Genomic DNA, 6,895 nt, shown 5'->3' with positions numbered 1-6,895 from the left:
GTGGCCAAATGACTATCGTATTTTCTGGAGTATAAATCGATGGATTATAAAGGATGAAAAAAATTGCGGAGTAGCAAATACTGGTACACAAGCCTAGAGTGCCCTCTGGCGGCTGTCGGTGTGAAAATAACATGAGAAATGCACCTAAATATAAGTCGCAGAGCCAGCCAAAGGATGAAAAAATGTGCGACTTATAGTCTGGAAAATCTGGTAGTCCCTGATGAACTCCAAGGGTTGTAGAGAAGAAAACATCACCCAACACAGAAGAGAACTCAGTATTTTAGTTTTCATTAAAAAAAAAGAAAAAGAAAGAAAGCTCAGATTCAAAGCCAAAAAAAAAGCCCCTAAAAAATATTCCCTTGTATTATTTCTACAGAAGCTTGCCTGTGATGTATTATTTTCCACTTTTCAAAAAAGTTTCAAATGTTCCGACTGATTCTTTGGTGATTATCTTGACCGCTCCCGCAGTTCAGCTCCACTGTCGCCTCCCAACGACTCGGCTTTGACATATTCTCATTATTTCTGAAATGTCAAAAATTTGTCTCTCTCTCTAATTCCCCCTCTCTTCAATAACCTTCACATCGAGTGCAGGATAATGCACTTCCATTCTCAGGTAATCGACTGGATGCCTCTACACTGAGATCTCAGCCTCACAGCCACAGATAACTCTCCACAAAAGACACTTTTTCACCAAACTGAGGACTTTTTTTTTCTCCCACTCTCTTACAGATTGCTTGACATCTGCCTCAGCGCTTTCAAAGCTCAATGTAAAAGAAGCAAAGAAATGTGTGTCTAAGGCCCTAAACTTTTATTAGTCCACGTTTTACCTTCAGAGGAAGAGTATAAACATTAGAAAGTTTAAAATGTCACACGTAACGAAAAACACATGAAGTAAAATCATTTCTTTAACATTAATTTAAAATCATCCTGAGTCCTCTGCTGCTGATTTTATTTATCTTCATTGTCTTTTAACAATGTCCGTGTTTGTTTGGCTGTTGATTTTATTTAGCAAAACTGAAATATTTCAGCAGCTGGAGCTGCTTCTTCTTCTTCTTCTAATTTGGCAGTACGTTTATTTACAGAGGTTTTCTGTGTGGATTCGATCTCATCACATGCTGAACGGAGCCAAAACAAAGTCAGACTTTTTAACAACTCAGATGTTTGTGACACAGAGTGGTCAGAACACTGGTTGGTCACAAGTTTGGGTTTGCCCTTGAATCATTTATTACGATCTCTTGTAGAGAAATCTACAGCCAAAAATGTTAGCTTTAGCCTTCTGTGAGTCACCAAAGTTAGGCAAGAAAAATTAGTTAAACATAATGCTAATAGTAATATGAAAAAAAAAACAATAGCTTTTTTGGTGTGTTGGTCCAAAAGGTTACTGGACTTTTACGTTTTCTCCTCCTAAACAGTCTGAGGAATATAACGAAAATAATGTCCGCGCCACAAAACCCAGGAAACTATCAGTAACATTTTCAGAAATAAAATTTAAAAGAAAAATCGTCAGCATCACAGTGAAGTTCATGTTAAACGCTGACGCAGCGAGAACGTTTCTGCAGACGTTTAGAAGATGAAGAAAAGTGGAGGAGAGCAAGTCCACGTCAGAAACAGTCCTTTTGTTTCTCTGGGGTAAATTTTCAGAGTTCAGAGACAAATAAGTCTCAGAGTGGAGTCATTTGTCTCCAGGTTTTCCGAATCTAACCTGCTGTTATTCCAAGAACCCTGTCCTCACATTTGGTTCTGAAATTCAGATGAGAAGAAAATTGTATTTTTGAACTCGGCAAAATTTTGATTCTAATAGAAAAATCTAAGTTCTCACTTTTGGTTCTGAGGGGCAGAGTTTACTGCCATGTTCAAAGTATTTCCTGAACTCAGCAACATTTTGATTCTAATAGAAAAATCTAAGTTCTTCTAACCCAACTAGCTTCTCTGGGATGTTGATTACACCGCTGTGTGGAGTGCAGTCCAGGTGGGATTTTTTTTTTGTCTGAGAATGCAGACATCGACCTTCAACAGCACAAAGTTCCATTGATTGTGATTATCTAACAATCAAACCAAAATATAAGGAGAAGACCTTGAAATAACATCACGTAATTTGTTCAGATCAACTGGAGTAGACCGGAATATCTTTAATTAAAGAAAAGAAAAAGGAATAAAAAGAGACATAGTATTTAGCAGTGTTTTCATTTCGCTAGCGTTAGAACAATTAGCACATCGGCTGCATTGATTTATTAAAATGATATGAGACAAAAACATTTCACACAGACACACTGACATTTTACGTACTAAGAAATTGAGTTTCATAAAAAAAAAAAAAAGAAAAGAAAGAAAATGTCAGACAGATGATGTGGAAGAACATGATTTCAAATTAGACAGATGGATTTGAGCCCCGGACACAAAAGGCCTGAATCTACTGTCAATAAAAGTGCAGGAGGAGCAGACAGTGTGTGGACGGCAACACAAAGGAGATTATCTGTAACGATCAGCTTTCAGCTGCAGGAACCGTTTAATGTGTCTGTCGCCAAGAGAGAAAACAGAAAAGAGTGTTTTGATTTGATCAGAGTAATGAAGAGCTGCCAGAAAAAAGAAGAAGGTTCTGGGTTCACACTTCACCAGAGCCCTGCTGTCGTCGGGCCATGTGACCCAGACCAGACCTGACCAGCTGGGTCACATGATCCCAGATGATGATGATGATGGAATCTGTTAAAAATAGTACTGCAGTTCATGTACCAGCTGTGAATATTTAGGGAAGTTGTGCAGTATTTGAATTTAAATTTACAGAAACAATTATTTTTTAACAACTAATAACCAGGAGATCAACGTCAGGTCAGTGATTGGTGGAACAGATGATGTTGGATTTTCATGCTGCGTACAGTTAGCTACTGTTAGCTCCCGTACTTCTCTCCAGATGGAAGTTTAAAAACCTGCTGCTCTGACTTGATTCTTCACAGTGGGAGTCACAGTTTGTTTACACTGCAAACGATCTGTGACACCTCATCAGTGGAGGAACACGGTGGGTGGGAGGTGACGGAGGGGAGGTGCTGTCAGCAGTTTGGAGCTAAAAATGCTGTGGGCTAGCAGTTCCCAGGTTATGAAGTAGACAGAGTGTAGATCATCATATGTAAAAACAACCAACCATTCACCCTCTCATTCACACCTTGGACTGATACTACTACGTCAGGGAACCAGACCTGTAGAAAACTCTTGCTTTGAGGAAAGTTTGGTCTTTTTGCAAATCTTTTTTAAGAACTTTTGCAACTTCTGTTTTTTTTTTTTCCATTCACATATCATCATCTTTTTTCCTTCTTCTATGACTGCTTTGAATTGCATTACAACCAAAACAAAGGGAAACTGTCAGAGATTGGACGGCATCAATTTAAGTCCCGGCTCCTGGTCTCATCCTGACCCGCCTGCTGCCCACCTCAGTCTGCGTTCTGTCTGAACTCTAAGAACCAATCAGTGGAAAGCTGCTGCTGCTGCCGCTGCTGCTGCTGGAAAGTTTTCTTGAGTTGCTCCCTAATGAGCAACATTAGGGAGCAACTCGTTTCAGGTCACATCACACAGAACCAACAGGGTTTGAGGCTGAGAAATGGAAAAGTCTCAAACCTCATTTTCAGGTTTTTCTTCAGCTTCTCCTCCTCATTTCCTCCTTCCTCTTCTTTCATCTCCGCTCTCCTCCTCTTCATCCTGCTCCCTGTTTCAGCCTTGCTCCTCCTTATTTTTTTATTTTTCTTCTCCTCTTTCTTCGTGTCATCTTCTCACCACTTCCTAACTTTCATGATTCTCAAAGGAGATCAACTTCCCCTTCAACTTTTCGTTCCTTTTGTTTCTACGTCTCCTTTCCCCCTTTTCTCATGTCGCCTTGACTGTTTCTTTAACTCCCTCTATTTACTCCCCCCTCGCTGTTTTGCCTCTTCCTCCTTTTGATCCTCTCCTCCATCATACTTCTCTTGATTCTTCCTCCTGTTTTCTCTCTGCTCTACTTAAAGATATATATAAAGAAATGTGAATAAAAAGAGAAAGAGAGCGAGAGGCTGCAGGGGGAGCACAAAAAAAAAAAAAAAAAAAAAAAAAAGAACAGTTGCTCCTCCAAATTACCCTGCACTCCCAGCAGCCTGTGGGTGAGTGAAGTTAGTCGCGGAGCAGTGAAGTGTAAACGGAATCGTCCTCATCCCCGAAACAACAAGATCACGTTTAGGCTGCGAGAGTCTGGAGTCTTTTTTTACTTCGGAGCCAAATATCCATCTCCCTGAATGTGAAGTACAACTTTCTTCTCAGTAACATAAAAGTCTGACCCACAAATGTTCCATCTGGGTTAGATCGGTGTTTCCCAAACTTTGACCCAAGTTAGTAGACATTATTCGTAAACTCCTGGGAAACATGTTGCCAAACGACCCCAAAAATCTCTTGCGACCCACCTGAGGGTCACAACCCAGTCTTTGGGTTAACAATGTGTTAGATGAGCTGAAGATTACGATGCATTTATGGAGCTGTGGTCCATATCCGTTTGTCGTCGCAAACCTGTTTCATTTCCTGTGTTTATTCTAAACTACTTTGCTGCTCGTCCTCACGAACCACTGCCTCCAACTCAAACTGCTCTTCCATTTAATTTTACAGCCAGTTCTGCTCCAACAGCAGCCGAGACACCAACACTAAATGTGTCCAAAAAAATTAATTGAAGTTTAGGTTTAATGGTTTATGAATTACAGCCTGTTGGTCATGTGATGTGACGTGATGTGACAGCAGGATTTTCTGATCGTGAGGTTCAATATTATTAACGAGGACAGATTTAAAACTATGTTTTTGTTTGACATGAATTGAAGAAAGAACAAAAAAAAAAGATCTGGGTAATGAGGTGTAGATTTGTCAGAGTTGTCCAAACAAGTACAAATTAACTAAATATTCTCTGGCAACTACAAAAGGAACATGAGAAAATTGATTTCTGTCTTTCACTTTTTCTGGAGAAGCAATTCCATCAATTTTAATATATTATTTTTGCTTTTATTTTTTTTCTTACATTTATTTCTGGTCTAGTTTTTACACATTTTTAGTAAAATTTCTTGAAATTATATTCAGTAAATGTTACATTTTGTTGTCATACCTTTAGCTATTTTTAGTTTTTTTAGCTATTCCTAGTTTTGGGATTTGAAATGATGAACATTCAACCCTTCTTCTGTGAGGGTTTGGGTTTGTTGACTTGACAAACACAAACAGCTAACCCTTCAAACAGAGCCGTCCGTGCGCTAACGTCTAAATACAGCATTAAAAAAAAATGCCACAGATTTGATGACGACCTCACAAAATCCCCTGTACTCGTCTTCATCAGCACTCTGACACGTCAACGTGATCAAAGAGTCAAAAATGATGTCTTCACCAAAAAAACCAGGGGACTAACGTCCTGGTTAGAGCTGCTGTCTTCATGCCACACATCACAGCGCTCCGTGACAGTTCTAGGTTGGCAGCCATGCTCCAAACAGCCACATGTGCACGGAGCGACTTGACTCCAGTCACAAAAATAAACACGTCCAAACCACCAGTGCTGAGGTTTGGATGAAGATGAAATGCTGTTGTCACCATGTAAATCTGAGGGTCTGAGCCCAGAGAGACACCGCTGTCCTCCATGTATGACATGACGAAGGTCTGAGGTTCTGAGGAAAGTGAAAACTGAGGTCGGGTTTTTCAAAAACTAACCTTTAGATTTAACTTCTCACTCATCAAACGACTACACATTAGTCCACAAATCCCAGGTTGGGTTGTATCAGGAAGGAATCTCTTCCAAATACTGCTGTGGAAAGCCTTAATAAAACAGGTTGAATTTGCAAAGACCTGAAGAGTTTGATTTATTTAGAATGTTGCCAACNAGCAGGCATTGAAGAAAGACATGAACGAAGATTTTATCCAACAACCTCTAAATCGCTCTCTTTTTTTTTTATAACAATCACATCGTTAATGCCAGACTTGTGCAGGTACGTTGGAGCAAATGAGCACAGAGCTGAAATGACTTATTTCCAACAGATAAATCATAGTTTTCAGACCATTTGAGACACAATAATAATTTTCCACAGAACATCTGACAATCTCTCACTGCCCGGTCACAGCGGTCGGGTTCACAGCACACATATATACAAATACACAGAGAGACTGCGGCCATTTTCTTACTATGCGGACGACACTCGGCTGTACTTACATAATGTCGGGTCTTTTCGTGCCTTTGGGTGGATTTGCCAGCCAGTTGTTGCCGTCATCTCGAATCAGCTGCAGCCTCTTCAACATCCTGCTGGGTAACAACGTTCCAGGTCCGTGTGATTCACCGTGTGATTCACATCCCTCCTGATGGAATCTATTTCACAGAGTTTCTTTTGCACAGCCTGATAAAATGTGACAGTTTGGAGGCTTTTTCTTTCTGAAAGCCTGTGAACATTTCCAAAAGGGATTTTTCCTCTTGGTCTCATTGAGTCTTTCTTCTCCTCAATGCAAATCTCTCCACGTTATATTTAGGATCCTTCCACAACATGAAGGTGGAAAACCTTAACTGCTCCAACCTCAGGATCTTTTCCTCAGGAAAATGGAGGAGAAACCTATTAAAAAACAAACATTGTTTGAAAACTACTCTCCAGGAAGTGGCCTCCACTGTTTCTCTGAAGCCAAACTGTTGATTTTGACTTGATTAGCTGCAGGTGTGCTCAAGACCAGACTCTCTTTGACTGCATTTCCTGGTTCATGATAACCACACCCCCAGCACCGCCCCCTAGCTGAGGGTGTGGCTGCACCATATTGGTTTAGTTTTAGTTTTTTTTTTTACTTTTCCCTAACACATGAAAACACACTTACAGCCTATTGGCAGAAATCCAAGGTTTGTACTGACCACTGAACAACCACATGATGTCATATCCCT

At 40.2% G+C, this 6,895-nt stretch overlaps 1 protein-coding gene across 1 annotated transcript in view; it reads left to right on the top strand.

Moving 5' to 3' along the window:
• Positions 1–6,895, top strand: part of mtnr1bb (melatonin receptor 1Bb) — a 22,475-nt gene that overhangs the window by 12,240 nt on the left and 3,340 nt on the right. The gene's annotated exons all lie outside the window — the stretch shown is intronic.

The sequence above is a fragment of the Cynoglossus semilaevis genome, chromosome 19 (genome assembly GCF_000523025.1).
Source record: "Cynoglossus semilaevis isolate Cse_v1.0 chromosome 19, Cse_v1.0, whole genome shotgun sequence".
NCBI lineage: Eukaryota > Metazoa > Chordata > Actinopteri > Pleuronectiformes > Cynoglossidae > Cynoglossus > Cynoglossus semilaevis.
Note: the sequence above shows the minus strand (reverse complement) of the source record. Positions and strands in the feature narration are given on the sequence as shown.